Source organism: Asterias amurensis, chromosome 2 (assembly GCF_032118995.1).
Source record: "Asterias amurensis chromosome 2, ASM3211899v1".
In the NCBI taxonomy this organism is placed as follows: domain Eukaryota; kingdom Metazoa; phylum Echinodermata; class Asteroidea; order Forcipulatida; family Asteriidae; genus Asterias; species Asterias amurensis.
In genome coordinates, this window is record NC_092649.1 from 8611380 (window position 1) to 8627820 (window position 16441).

Below are 16441 nucleotides of genomic sequence, written 5' to 3' on the forward strand. Positions count from 1 at the left end.
ACACACTCACACTGTACAAAGTACACTCACAAAGCCAAAACATTTTTTATACTCATAGGAGAAAATGAATTCAATTAATTCACGAAGCTTGAACTTCAATCAATAAAATTCAAATTTAAACTGTACTTTAAAAGATTTTGTTTTACTCTTTCAGAAAGAAATTCAAAAAATATATACTTTGGGTTCAATTAGCAAAACCAAACAAATGAATTTAATTATCAGTATGTACACTGTATGGTAACATGTGTTTAGTCACTTCACTTTGCTAGAACTACATGTAAGTATGTAGAATCTTAGTTGGAACTTTGTGTTTCAGTGCACAAGTTTGGTAGTTAGTATTGTGGACTGTAGTACTAATGGCTCAATGAACACAGATTTCTTTGTAGTATGACAGTCACAATTTGTACTGTTCATGTACATTGTAATACACTCAACTTCACAGCTGAACAATAATGCCATGGCCTAATGCCATGCATAAATAGATTGCTGATGTTTAGCTTTCAAGTGCAATGTCACCATGCAGGTGCAGTTTGTACAAATCAACAAAAGGCACACAGCTTTTCATTTCTTGGTCAAGGTATTATAATCACACGTATGTCATCAAAGTTCAAGATAAAAATAATGAATGTTGTTGTTTGTCCATGATGCAAATCGCTGACTGAATCACAGTTAAATCCTTTACTCCAGTTGTTGTTTAGTTTCACAAAATTTTGTTTTGCCAACACACTTGGTTTTGTGGTATGTACACCAAATACAGAGTGCTGGCTGTACAATGTACATTTACAATTCACTATGTACAACAGTTACTGAGTTTGTAGCAATATTTTCTGCTTTTAAAATATGTTAAAAGTGCTCCATGAAATTGGGCCAGACCACTGCTGAATTTAACTTTCCATGTGTAGGCTTTCAAAACAACTCCATACACCTGGTATTAACAACACACTTGTTGGCATTTGTACATTGCAATATAAATTTCTTCTGACAAGCACATGTGGGAGCAACAACCCTCCAGAGTACCCCAGTGGTTGTCAAATCGCTTAATCATATAGTCAAACAGGAACCATTCAGGATATTTAGCAACCCAATGATTTCCTCCTCGGCAGGAAACAGCAATGATGATACTACCCTAGTGGCTGGTGGAACTTGTGAAAGCAAACTTTTATCACTACGTGCAAACTTTAAAACACAATCTCTGAGTTGAAACTGATGTTGATGTATTTATCATACTCTCTTGAACTTACATGTAAGTAACACAGATTTAAACAAGTGGTGTCTATCTTCTGTTCAAAATAACTGTAAAGATGATTCACTGGTCATGTACATGTATCTGTACACATGTATGACAGGGTTCGAACTGGTGAGAAAAATCCACAAGATTGTAGCTAAAAATGTTTACTGGCCCAGAATTTATTTGAATCTTTTTGAATGAATTGCCATCTGAGAGTAGACTACATGATGTATTATATCTAAAAGTATGCCTACAATACATCCCTTTACCAAATAATAATCAGCAGATTGCATTTTAAGCAGTAACTGCAATGCTGATTACTGCTGATAAATGAAGATTGTGTACACATGTACATGTACCAGACAGAATATAATGCAAACAGATCCTCTCACTCAGAGGCTAATTGCAAACAAGACGAGGATTATAATCAGTGCTTTACAATTCAGTTTCATTTTGAAATGTCAAAGGATGCACAGAAAGTTTGTATGATATGTCATAATGAAAAGAAAAGAAGCCCAAACATAAACAAACAAACATGGAAGCAACAACAACAGCCAGAGTGTCAAAGGATGTGCAAAAAAGCACCAAAAATGTGTTTCGGTGTGTTCAACTACTTGTAATATATCCTTCACAGAGGCAACAGCTTAATGGCCTTGGTGCCCCTTAAAATGTTTTTTTAAATTTATAATTTCCTCTCATATGTGTGTGCTTTTACCATTGCTATTAAAAATGAAGCATCAAGTCTGAGAATAATGTAGTTGAGTGCTCTCTTAATATTTTTACCATTTCATCAGTGTTGAGACTCTTGCATTTTTTATATTTTTTGCTTTAAAATAGATGCTTGCCTAAGAAATAAAATTATGACTAATAAATGCGATAATTTTTATGTAGGAGCATGTTTTTGTGTCTACTCTAAAATTCACTAATGCAATGGCTTTGAAGGTGTACATCATGTACCATAACACACATTTGTCGGCCAGATACATGACTTCTCTTTGTTTTCCCATTGTTTGGATTTTCTTAATTTTAGTGAAGTACCCATCGGTTTTGAACGGAGGACGTTCTTTGACCTGTTGTGTATTCAGGGCCCAATGTAATACCAGAAATAGCCAAGCACAGCAAAATTATGCTTATAATACAGAATTATTCGCTACCAGCTAAAATACCATTTCATGTGTAGCATCTGTGACTGGTATCCTGCTTAATTGTTGCTAAGTAAAAAAATATTGTAAGCATCATTTTCTGCTTATAAGGCCACTGGGTCTGTTTCACAAAGAGTTCGGACTAGTCCTAACTTTGGACTAGTAGTAGTACTAAGAGAAATTAAAAACTTACATGTAAGGCTAGTCCTAAGTTAGGACAAGTAACTCGCTCTAACTCGAGACAAGAGTAGTCTTTACTGTTTGTGAAATCCACCCCAAGTCCATTTTGTGAAAGTCCTAAGTATCGATGGGTTGATACACAGGATGGTTGAACAACGAAATGTGCTTGTCTGGACTTGTACATTGTAGAGAATGGTCCTAGGAGAATTGTAGGCGGAAGGCGCCAAGCTTTTCCTCCTGGGAAACAAAGTCATTCATGTCTCGGATATTTGTAATGCGTGTAAAATTTCAGTCTATGAGGTACAGTACAACTGTAGGACATTATGAAGCTTAGATGCCCCTAACGGTCAAAGTCAGTGCCTCATCCCCTCATTTTTCTATTATTGCCTTGATGTTCCTAACATGCCTTATGTCCAAGGTCAATGCCTTGATGTAAATTTTCCTAGTCAATGCCTTATTTCCCTTGAAAAGTTTGATCAATACAGCGTTTGATTTCCCTTGTCATAGACAGATAGAGATGCCCCTAACTCACTAAGGCTGTATCCTTAAATGTTACCTCATTGCATGGTGGTACGGATAAAAAGTCGTAGCAGTATAGCTGTGGCAGCAAATTTGGAATTGGCTTGTGGACAACTTGCCCTTTAAAGAATGTGCCCTAGTAAGTCTGCATACATGTAAAAAGTCAAATACTCGATTGCATATCATTACACTTTTACAGTTGCCATGCTACATTAATCTATGAATATCATTATGGAAGTCAAAAGCACGGATCGATAACTACCGTTCAGTATTAAAAGGTCCTTGAATAGCGGGTAATTACGCAATGTTATGTACAACAGTAACTTGATGGCACCATGGAGGGAGAAATGATCGCCACACTCCGCAGTCCATTGAACTGGGGTTTCTATTTATAAAGTAGTATTTAGAATTGTACAGAATGACTCAGAGTTCTGTGGTTTCAATAATAAAACAGCCTGCCTTGTTTATGTTTGTTGTTGGTCATTTTGATAAGCGAAAAACATTCTGATTGGCTGCTGTGTTTTGTTATCTTCTTGTACTTTGGGCTGTGTGTAAAATATCTTCAGCAATTCACAAAAAAAAAATCAATCAATTTGACCCTTTGCGCCATTCAGGCCTGGAGTTACAGAGGCCATGGAGCGGATGCCATGGCCTTTGTTGCCCCATGTTTTGGCCTTGGTGCCCTTTTAAAAAGTTTCCCATTCTATATTTTTCCAATTGAAGTGCTCTTTGGGAAATGAAAATGAGGATCATTTAACCATACAATAAAGTTAGAGAAAAACCCATCATGTTTTCATTTTTTTTTTTTTTTTTTACAATACAGTCACATGAAGACTATTATAATGACAGGACAATACAGTCACATGAAGACTATTATAATGACAGGATTGTATTCCAATACTGGTTAGAATTGTTTAGTCTACACTTGAATGGTCAGGTTTTATCAGCCGTGTTCAAGGTTCAATAACAGCTACACAAAGTCACCCAGTATGCATCTTTCTTTCTTTTTATAGGAAAATTGCTTTTTAATTTAGGTTAAGAAAATATTGAAGGCAACTTTATTACTGTGTTATTCTATCAGTGAACTGGGGCTTTAAAATAATCTGTGCAAACACTGTGCAAGTATTGTACATCATCATCAACAGCCATGGAAACTGAAAAGGGCACAATAGGTCTAATGTACAATGTACATTGTATATACAGACAAAACCTCCCTACCCAGTGCTTGAAATTCATGTCCACTGGTCAATGCCTTTCTGCCCTCATAGGGTGCCTCTACCAAAGAGAAAATGCCTTGGTGCCCTTGTCTGGCCTGCCTGCCCCACCCACAACTTTGAATAAGTTCAGCGTCTTGTGTACTCTCAATATGAGTGGCATAATATGTACTGTATGAAGACTATGGATAGAAATGCTTTTAGCAATATCCGCCATGACTTGTTAAAATAATGCGAGGGGTCTGTACACTGCTCTCCCCATTTGTTGACACACATTTTTCTGTCGCTAACAGCCGAATCCCTTCGAACATTGTTTGTCAATCGTCAAACTCCAGTGAGGTATTTGTAGCAGAAGGAAACCGTTTCTGTTTGCTTTTACGTTACTTCTGATGGTGATTCTATTAGATGTTGTCTCTGTGTCCACATGCAGTAAATTATTATTTTTTTTGTTATAAAAAAATAATATGTGTGATTTTTGTTTTTCTTCATCTTGTATTTGTTTGTTGTTGCTGTTGTGATGTAATTCCTTGGGAGATACAATTTGAAATAATTTGGATGGGAGGAAACCTATATTTCAGAACTTCTGTGAACAATTTATTTTTTATTAAAGGAACACGTTGCCTTGGATCGGTCGAGTTGGTCTTTGAAAAGCGTTTGTAACCGTTTTTTATAAAATGCATATGGGTAGAAAGATGTTGTAAAAGTAGAATACAAAGATCCACACAAACATGACTCGAAATTGCGTGGTTTTCCTTTTACCTCGTCGACTAGCACGTCGGCCATTTATGGGGGTCAAAATTTTGACTCCCATAAATGGCCGACCGTGTTAGTTCGCACAGTAGAAGGAAAACCACGCAATTTCGAAGCAAACTTGTGTGGATCATTGTATTCTACTTTTAAAACATCTTTCCAACCATATGCATTATATAAAAAACGGTTACAAACGCTTTTGTTTTGACCAACTCGTCCGATCCAAGGCAACGTGTTCCTTTAAATATTTTGGAGTAGACTACAACATTATTATTAACCACAAAATCTGTTTATGACCAATCAGCTGCTTTAAGCGGTAGTGAATACAAAATGAAACTGCCATTTATAATATGCATACATAATACATTTGTACATCAAAGTTATATTTATTGGTTTATTTCATAAAAACATTACAAAGGATGTATGACAACCGATATGGTTGAATTGTACTAGAACATGCACAGTATAAAAATGTCTTTAAAAAGAGCTGAAAGGTTAAACAGTTAAAACACGCAATAGGTAATGAGCAAGTATTACAAACAATCAAAACAACAAAATAATCAACCAGCACTTAACCAAAAAGAATGATACTTAGCATTTGTACATCAAAGTTATATTTATTGGTTTATTTCATAAAAACATTACAAAGGATGTATGACAACCGATATGGTTGAATTGTACTAGAACATGCACAGTATAAAAATGTCTTTAAAAAGAGCTGAAAGGTTAAACAGTTAAAACACGCAATAGGTAATGAGCAAGTATTACAAACAATCAAAACAACAAAATAATCAACCAGCACTTAACCAAAAAGAATGATACTTAGCAAAAATAGATAGTACATGTAATCAAAGGGACATATTGTACTAACCACGTCAACACTGCTGTACTGTCGGGGTTCTTCCTAGGATTTTTTAAAACTGGGGGTGGGTGGGGGGGGGGGGAATTCCAGACCCAAATTTGTTAAGTTTGGTCACAGAATGCTGAATTGAAACATGGTCCTCGAAATGCATTTACTATACTTGTTGTTTATCTTTTGTTTTAAAAAAGCCCATTGTACTTAAGCTTGGGCGATATCAATTTATTTTATTCACGATATATCGCCGACAATATATCGAGATATTCGATATAATCGAAATTTGACATCATCAGTCTGAAAAATCCAAGTGAAAGTTGTAGAAGAGACAATCCTAGCATAAGAGAGGTGTTCTAATGACCCATTCTTCTGGTTTTACTCCAAACCTATGGGGTGCAAGATGTTTCAGATAGCAAATACATCGCGATGTCTAATTGATATATCGATATATCGCGATTATCGCGATATATCGCGATATATCGTGATATATCGATATTTCGATTAAAACCAAATCCATCCGATATCGAAATCGTGTCCAAATTAATATCGCGATATTCGATAATATCGTGATATTGGCCAAGCTTAATTGTACTGTGCAGTCTGGGGCATTCTTTTAAAAGCACATCGCCCCGTTACTCCGTAGCTTGTGCATGGAGAAAACCCTGGTTGGCATCTGCTACAAAATCACAACCGAGTTGTGCTTTTCAAAAAGGGTGTTAATACATTTTAAAACTTTGTTAGTGTAAATGTGAGGAAAAGAAAATATTTGTGTAATTTACTTGAAAGTTGAGTTTTTCCAGTATGAGGATACTAGCATTACAGTTTCATTTATACCAAGGTTCAGGCTGTCCCACAGGGCCTCGTTAGTGTCATTCAAAAAGTATTAGAAACAATAAGAAATATCCAAATGAATCATTAATTCTCACTGGTAATTCACTTGGGACCCTGTGGAAATAAACTACTGCATATTTGTCATACTGTGAGATGTTTGGGCAGAGCTTTATCAAAACAACTGAATTTACTTAAAGACATTGATACAGTTTTTGTGTGTGTGATAATCTGATGAAGCAGTGTTACCAACAAATTGGGTTTGATAATTAATCAGGATCAGGCAGGAAGTCAAATCGTATTTTTGAATTGAAAGCCCCCCCCCCCAAAAAAAAAAAAAAAAAAAAAATGGAGGACAAAAAAGAAAGAGTTTTGTAATTAACCCAGGGAAAATAAAATGTCTCAATCTGAAAACTAATCCTCTACCAATCCTCCACAGAAATATTTCCGTCTGAAACATACACATACATGTAGTCAAAGTCATACAAATATTTATAATTTATTTAAAGACCCCACAAATCACAGGTTGCTTTATTTTGATTGCCGTAATTAAAGATAAGCCTGATATTTGTTGACGCTTCTTATACATGTGTAATTAAAAAAATATTATAAAAATAAAGGACATAAACTCTGCCAAAAGCAATGTTGTGTACATGTGTACGTAACATACTAAATTATATGTTTAACAATGAATTGGCAGGCCTGATACTTCACGGAGGCAACGGAGGCGATTGCCTTCGTTGCCCCTTGTCATTGCCTTGGTGCCCTTGAAATGTTACAGTAGAAATTTACAATATCCTCATAGGGTGCCCTTTGCCAAAGAGAAAATGCCTTGGTGCCCTTGCCCTTTCAAAAAAGAAGCATACAGCCCTGAATTGGTAATTTGCAAAATGATCAGTTTTGTATTTTAGTTACAGGTACAAGTTTTATCCTTGTAGTATTATGTGCAGAAAGCAGGGTCTTAATATTCACCGAGGGATATTTCCTGCCCTAACTGTTCTCACATTGTCTTGATCAGTCCTGCAAAGGGATCTATCCTATTAGATATAACCTTGGATTCACAACTGGATTTGTTATTGTTAACACCTAGCATGAAGAGAGATGACAAAACGAGGGTCATGACACAGGGTGTGGTGCAAGTGTAGACATTGACTTCCTTTATGTTCACCATCACACCTTACTATTGTCGCTTTTATTTTTACCACAAGACATGTACATGTACATGTATGGGAGGACACGTAGCATGGCCATCACTATTTCATTTATTTTATTTTATATCAAATACGATTCATGGCATCAGCTGAGTTGCAAGTAAATAAAGCAGGACTCAAAATTAACATCTTTTGGACTGCAAGCCCGAGGCCAGTGATTTTAAACTCACATTCATAAATACCTCAGACAGTTTCGCTATTCCTATTGGTGGAGAGCGCATCACGTGGGTGTGTATAAACCTTTGTTTATGACCAGTAAAGAGTGTTTAAAACATGGGCATGACACGCGAGCTTGCACCTGTTCTTATAAGACAGTTTCTTCATTCCTATTGGTCGAGAGCAAAAAGTGTTGATGTTTTTGACCGAAAAAGTATTTATAAATGGAAATCAAAGTGTGTTGAATCGGTTTTCAACTAGTGGTTTAAACCCGCCGAGGCCTGGTTCTTGATAATATACCTCGACTTCATCTCGGTAAAATTATCAAGAACCAGGCCTCATTGGGATTAAACCACTTAGTTGAAAACCTCTTCACCACACATTGATTCCCTTTAAAGCCATTATACACTTTCGGTAAACAGTATTGTCCAAGTCCCACACTTCATGTATCACAACTTATATAAAATAACAAATCTGTGAAAATTTAGGCTCAATCGGTCATCGGAGTCGTAAGAAAATAACGGGAAAATCCACCCTTGTTTCCGCGCATTTCGCCGTGTCATGACATGTGTTTAAAATAAATCCGTAATTCTGAGTGCGTACACAAAGACTGCATACACAACGATTACATTTTGTCTGGTCTATTGGGTTCTTGGCTTGAACACAAAAATCTGGTTCTGTCAAAAAATTGAGCTCCCCCCCACCCTAAATTCGATCTGTGTAAAGAGCAGGCCTTACATGCTAGCACACCGGGTTAGTAAACTGTGCATGCTACTAACCCCCCCGCCCGCCCCCCCCCCCCCCCCCCCCTCCCGGAAGCTTTATTAACCAAACTTTTAAATGTGTTTTGTCAGTATTTTATCTTTCCAATGTATTAATGGTACATGTAGTGGTCATAACCAGTTGTTTGTTCAAATGAATACATTTATAAATAATTTAATTAATTAATTAAAAATAAACCATTTAACTCTAATGAATTGAGCTACATTAAAATACAGTAAAAATGTACTGCAGTAAAGTACATAAAACGTACGTTTACAGTTTTGCATGAAAAAACAAAAAATACAAAAATACAAAAAAATCTGTAAAGAAAATAGACCTAGGCCTTGAAAAAGGGGAAAAATGCATTACAATAAACAATATAAATAACAATGAAGTACAGTTTAGCATGAAACCAATCAAAATGCAATTGAAATATGAAGAAAGAAAAAAATTTAAACTAAAATTAAATTACATTGCAATGAAAAAATACAATACAATGAAATGCAGTTTTAAGTGAATGAAAAATCGCTATACATATTTATTTAACTTAATTAATCAAACTTAAAAAAAAAAGTAACACAATAAACAATAAAAACAATGAAGAATAATTCAGTGTAAAATAACCATAAATTAATAGAATAAAAATGCAAGTGAAATTTAAATGGAATTACACTGCAATAAAAAAACTACACCGGACTGCTGGACCTGCCTGGTCGTAAACTTTAGTGACCCGGTGCTAAAAACTGGCCTGGGACCTGCTGCGTGTGGTCCAGTGTAAATTTAAGCCCTACCCAGAGGAGCAAAAAAAAAACAGTCAAAACTCAAAACAAATTATTCCTAAGTTTGGTAACCACACTATTTTTATTCTTTCAGTTGTCAGTTCCTGTTCAATAAAATGGTAAATGCTGATTAAAAAGTATGAGTACATAACTCAGTTTGTTGGGTGTAATTTGATGGGGTTGTTTTGCATAAATAGTGCTAGTACCGCAGACTAGCAACATTGATATCAAATATCAAGGCATTGGAAAGTTAAAGGAACACGTTGCCTTGGATCGGTCGAGTTGGTCTTTGAAAAGCGTTTGTAACCGTTTTTTATAAAATGCATATGGGTAGAAAGATGTTGTAAAAGTAGAATACAATGATCCACACAAACATGCCTCGAAATTGCACGGTTTTCCTTTTACCTCGTCGACTGACACGGTCAGCCATTTATGGGAGTCAAGTTTTTGACTCCCATAAATGGCTGACCGTGTTAGTTCGCACAGTAAAAGGAAAACCACGCAATTTCAAGGCAAACTTGTGTGGATCATTGTATTCCACTTTTAAAACATCTTTCCAATCATACGCATTTTATAAAAAAGGGTTACATACGCTTTTTATAGACCAACTCGTCCGATCCAAGGCAATGTGTTCCTTTAAGTTGAGTACTCATGAAGAAGTGTTCCAGTGTTTTTTTTTCAGCAGAGTTGTTGATTCTAAATTCAGGTATTGGCAAGGGCAAGGGCCCTCATCAAGAAAGTTCCATGAACTTTCTAGATGGAAGTGCCCTTTAAATGGAAAATTGACGAGAATGAAATCATCGGCCTGCTGTATTTATGGCCGTGTGCACCTTGTGCAGGAAGCTAACAAATCAAGCTGATATGATAGTCGCATGTTGATTTGCAAAACTACATGTTGTTGATGGCGCAAATAAAACTGTTGTTTCTTTCTGTGTTAGGATAGGATCCTAAATTCAATTGCGGGGTTCTGTTTCTTAAATGATTCTTGTCAAATGGCCCAATAGTTTTGGTGGAAAATAAGGAATTTAAACAGGTATTTGCTGTCTGTCTAGTAGAACATGTAGCTTGTCTTTTCACATGTTCCCAGTGTTCCCCGTATTATCATGGGACACAGTAATTTTTACAAAATATGAAGGGATGTATTCTAGCATCTATAGGACTTCAGCGATAAACTACATTTAGGTACATGTAGCAGGACCAGTTGAACAGAATTCTAATTGGTCCCTGGGTGTGCTACTGGCGTTTTGCCAGCGAACCATTGTTAAAGGCAGTGGACACTATTGGTAATTACTCAAAATAATTGTTTAGCATAAAACGAGAAATGGGGAGCTGTTGATAGTATAAAACATTGTGAGAAATGGCTCCCTCTAAAGTAACGTAGTTTTCGAGAAAAGTAATTTACCATGAATTGGATTTCAAGACCTCAATTAGAATTTGAGGTCTCAAAATTAAGCATCTGAATGAACACAACTTCATGTGACAAGGGTGATTTTATTTCATTTATATCTCGCAACTTTGATGACCAATTGAGTTCAAATTTTCACAGGTTTGTTATTTTATGCTTGAGGTACACCATATGGGAAGACTGGACTTTGACAATAACCAATAGTGTCCAGTGTCTTTAAGGGAGAACACAATATATTGTGAATTGATGGTTTGATCGTGCTCTGTGAGTATGAAATCCTCATAATAATAGGCAGTTGAACTTGTATGGTCATTAAAGGCAGTGGACACTATTGGTAATTACTCAAAATAATTATTAGCATAAAACCTTTCTTGGTGACGAGTAATGGGGAGAGGTTGATGGTAACAAACATTGTGAGAAACGGCTCCCTCTGAAATGCCATAGTTTTCGAGAAAGAAGTGATTTTCCACGAATCTGATTTCGAGACCTCGGATTTAGAACTTGAGGTCTCGAAATCAACCATATAAACGCACACAACTTCGTGTGACAAGGGTGTTTTTTTCTTTCATTAATATCTCGCAACTTCGATGACCGATTGAGCTCAAATTTTCACAGGTTTGTTATTAACTTATTTTATGCATGTTGAGATACACCAACTGTGGAGGGTAATCTAGTGTCCACTGCCTTTAAGGTGGAGTGCCATCTGATCCTCATTATTAGAGGACACACCCATCTCATGGATGGATGACTCAGCTCTACTAGCGGAGGAGGAGGACGAGGAGGCAATGATTATCCTCCAGAGATCGCATCCCAGGTGCTCCTTGTAGAATGTCTCTCACCACCCTAGCATCATCAGCTGTTTCTGAATTAGATGAGAGTGAGATGGTTGAATACACAGACAGGCCCTCATTAAGAAAGGCGTTGTCGTTTTCTTGTTTTCATAATTATGAATTCGCGCTGATTGTACACAAAGTGGCCTTGAAATATATTCAAGGTAATTTTTCCGTGTTGAAAATTACTTTTCTGAGGAGACTGAATGCCACTGATATGTGTACATTAGAACTCCCTTTTTATAAAATGTATTTTTTAAAGCAAGTTTGCATGCCAAACAAGGCATAAAAGCATCTCTTGGGAAGGGGCTACACGCAGAAAACATTCAAGATGAATTTAACTTAGGGGAGCTGAAGTTACTTGTAGGAACTGATCCATCTTAAAGCAGTCTAGGTTGTAGGATGGAGGGAAACATGCCCCAAGCAAGGAGTTCTAAAGAGATGTAGTACGTACAATGGAAAAAAAAAACCTGTTAGAATGACTCTTTGTTCTACAGAGAAGGTCTTCTTGTTCTTGTGTTCAAGAACACTTTAAAAAAAAAAAAATAATTGTCAAAAACAGTATTCATGGTTCTCAAGACTAACAGTGTAGTTTTTGAAAAAAAATAGTATAGCAGTAACAGATGTAGTAAATATAACAGGCTGGCTGATAACGGGTCATGGGCTGGTGGTTTATGAACAATAAGGAAATCATCATTATGAATATTAGACCACCAGGAATTGGAGTTGCATCAATTAATTTTCATATTATGCATGGATGAGTGCGGACAGAGTAGATCAGACAGTATTATTAAAGTACTAGTAGTTATACAGGATTGGTAGAGCTGACAAAATAGTCGGAGACAGTGTTTATGTTTTGTGTGATGAACTATCTACATCAATTAACAACCCTGAAAGGTTTTGGGCTTAATCTTACATGTGAGTCAGGAGAAAATGGTGAAACACCATGCACAATTTTCAGCATGTAAAAGTATTCTCCTAAATTACGGTTGTAAAAAAAACTATTTTTGTAGGTTATCAGATACTGTTTTCTTGAATATATGATTTAATTCCAGAGGGAGATGTTTCACAGAAAAAGTAGTAATGAGCTTCATATCAGTAAGATTTTAGACTAAAATTAAACACGATGTTTTTATTCCTACCAATCCAATACACTACCTTGGATCGGTCGAGTTGGTCTTTGAAAAGCGCTTGTAACCGTTTGTTATAAAATGGATACGTTTAGAAAGATATTTTAAAAGTAGAATATAATGATCCACACAAGTATCACTCGAAATTGCGTGTTTTTCCTTTTACTTTGCGAACCAACACGGTCTGTCGCAAAGTAAAAGGAAAACCACGCAATTTCGAGTGATACTTGTGTGGATCATTATATTCTACTTTTAAAATATCTTTCGTAGGCCTACCATATGCAATTTATAACAAACGGTTACAAACGCTTTTCAAAGACCAACTCGTCCGATCCAAGGCAACGTGTTCCTTTAAACCTCCCTTCAGCTGGATGAGCTGGGCTTCTTGCTAACTGGGGCATATGGAACTCTCTTACAATATACACTTCAATTACCTGCATTTGAGTTGCTTGATGCATTATATATATAGAGCAAGGAATACATTTTACAAACTGACAATGAACATACATGTATTGGTTGTCAGTGATGTGGGGATGTTGTATAAAGTGTGCAGTGCATCAATATGACATTAAGGAGGCCTTATGATTCAACAGGCATGGAAAGCACTGTAGCAACGGTCATTACAAATTTAGCGCAGAAATTCAGAGATGCACAGTTAGCGGAGAATGGTTAAAACGTAAGCGCATAAATTGGGGGTAAGCAGAGCCATGAAATCGGGCCCTGATCTATTGTTGCATCCAAAAAGTTGCTGGATGAAATGTCATCCATCGCATATTAAACAGTTCAGTCTGAGTTCTCCATATTTTGCCTTGGTGCTCAATAATCTTTGCTGATAACAGATTGCTGATTTGAGTGCATGTGAAGAAAGAGCTGTTTCAAACTGCTTACCTACCAAAAAGGATCTACCCCGCAAAAATAGTAAGTGGCTTGTTGTTAGACCTTAGCAGAGTCTTTCTCGAAGGTTTAAAAAAAAACCTCTTAGAACCCCCATAACATTCAGTTTATCCTGCAAAGCATGCCAAGAGCATCCTGCATCCAAATGGATTCATTGATTGAATCACTGTCCATTTAGCGATTGACAAAGTGGGCGGGGAAACTCTGGATGACGATATTGATGATGATAATGATGATGCATTGTAATGTATGCATTTATGCTGGTGTTCATAATTCGGGGCTGTTGTCTAGTAAATGGTGGCCATACGTTACATAGTATTGTATAGCGTCACTATTATTGGGGCTTATGTTTATAGACCACTTGTTTGTCAGTGTATCATTAAACGGATGACGTGGAGTGTTGTCTGTCTGGGTGTGTCCCTTACAGTATGCAGCAATTTTAGCTGTCAAAAAGAGAAAAGTTGGTGGTACATAAATGTTCATGTTCATGTTCATGTCTGTGAGTACAGAACTGGAAACATGGCTGGCATGCAGGTTCCAGTTCCATGGAGGACGTGGTCTCTGTTGCCCCTGGTCTTGGCCTTGGTGCCCCTTTAAAATTTTCCCATAGACTTATTTAAAGATTTCAATGGAAGTGCCCTTTTCAAAATGAATTTGGCCCTGCCCTCTTTCGGAAGGACGAAATTTCAGGCGATCTCATATAGACATGAAAACTCAAAATACTCAAAATAATTATTGGCATAAAACCTTTCTTGGTGATGAGTAATGGGGAAAGGTTGATGGTATAAAACATCGTGAGAAACGGCTTCCTCTGAAGTGCCCTAGTTTTCGAGAGAGAAGTAATTTTCCACGAAATTGATTTTGAGACAACAGATTTAGAACTTGGGTCTCGAAATCAACCATCTAAACGCACACAACATCATGTGACAAGGGTGTTTTTTTCTTTCATTATTATATCGCAAGTTCGATGACAGATTGAGCTCAAATTTTCACAGGTTTGTCATTTTATGCATATGTTGAGATACACCAAGTGAGAAGACTGGTCTTTGACATTTACCAATAGTGTCCAATGCTTTAAGAAGAGCATCAAAACTTGAAAACATTTTCTACATTTGTCAGTTGCCTAGCTGTTATACATAGTACCTCCGTACTGTACAAATAGTGTACTAGGCTTGATGTTTGTACAATTGTGTATTATGGTATAGTTACCATGTTCTCGTCAAATTAAATTATGCCTTGCATTGGATGCAGTGGTGCACTACAGGTTGCTAGTTTTTATACGTAGGCCTACATGTACATGGTACATGTGTACACCATGTTTGCAGTAGTGCATTACGTAGTGTAACAAAACTTACTGCATCCATAGTACATGTACATGTAGTGTCTAATTCTACAGTGTTTATGGGCACATGTACATGTAGTATGTTGTATGGTGATACATTTGTGTAATAAATTGCAGGATAACAGATGGCTACATTATGTAGATTCTGTGCACTGTAGGCTTATTTATGAGTTTATATACGGATGCACACATGTATTAACTGCTCCATAGAAATTATTGATCAAACAGCTCATCTTTCAAATATTGTAATGAATGTGGTGATCGTGAACAAATGTTTTACTGAAGTCCTAATTCCCACAAAACTCATGGTCGGTTTCCATCTTGCTGCTTGACCTTCCAAACCCCAAGTAACAGACTGTGCAAGTCTTGTGCAAGTCTTGTGCGTACTCGAACATTGGGAACCCGCTTAAGGGCATGAGTTTGTTTCCTTTTTGCGTTAATGCCATGTGCGTGAAGTGGTCCCATAAATGTTTGAATGCGCATGAGACTTGCATGGTCTATTGCTTGTAAAGAAATAAACCCATTAACAAATAACAAATCAAGTGTTTGCCTTGTGCCTTAATTGACTTGGAAATTATTAAAAGTTAGTTAACTCTAGTCTTAGACGAGTAACCCGTCCTAACTTAGAATGGGTTCAATGCGTCCTACGTCTTCGGAAAGGAACTTAACTCGTCCTACATGTAAGTCCTAAGATTAATCCAATTTAGGGAGTTTGATGAAATCGACGGCTGGATCATCAGGTATTATACCTTCAGTGTATGTACACTTTACTCTAGTACTAACCTACTGTACAGTGGCAACAACAGGACAGGTGTATTTGAACTAAGATTTAATGCAACAATAGTGGTGGATCTGCCTTGAGAAGGTGACCTTTTTAAGTGGTGTGTAAATGCATTGATTTGTTGTGGTTTTTAGGTAAATACTGACAGGGCAGATGGAAGGTTGCTCTACATGTGTGCAGGTTCTATGGTTGAACCATGGAGAATTTTCCTTCCTTGGTGGTTGAACTGTAGCCATGTATAAACCCCAGGCCGGCATTACGGGCAGGCCACAGCGGCCTGAGTGGCACCTGGTCTTTGCCTTGGTGCCCCTTCAAAAGTTTCCCATTTACTTAAAGATTTTCCCAATGGAAGTGCCCCTTTGCAAAAATGAATTATGGCCTTGCCCTTTCAAGGATGAAATTCCAGGCTTGTTGACTCTGGTGTTTATACACAT

General features: G+C 36.8%; 1 protein-coding gene across 4 annotated transcripts in view; it reads left to right on the forward strand.

The window, feature by feature from the left end:
- The window catches only part of LOC139950541 (membrane-associated guanylate kinase, WW and PDZ domain-containing protein 2-like), an 82289-nt gene that overhangs the window by 3767 nt on the left and 62081 nt on the right, over window positions 1-16441 (forward strand). The window lies entirely within an intron of this gene.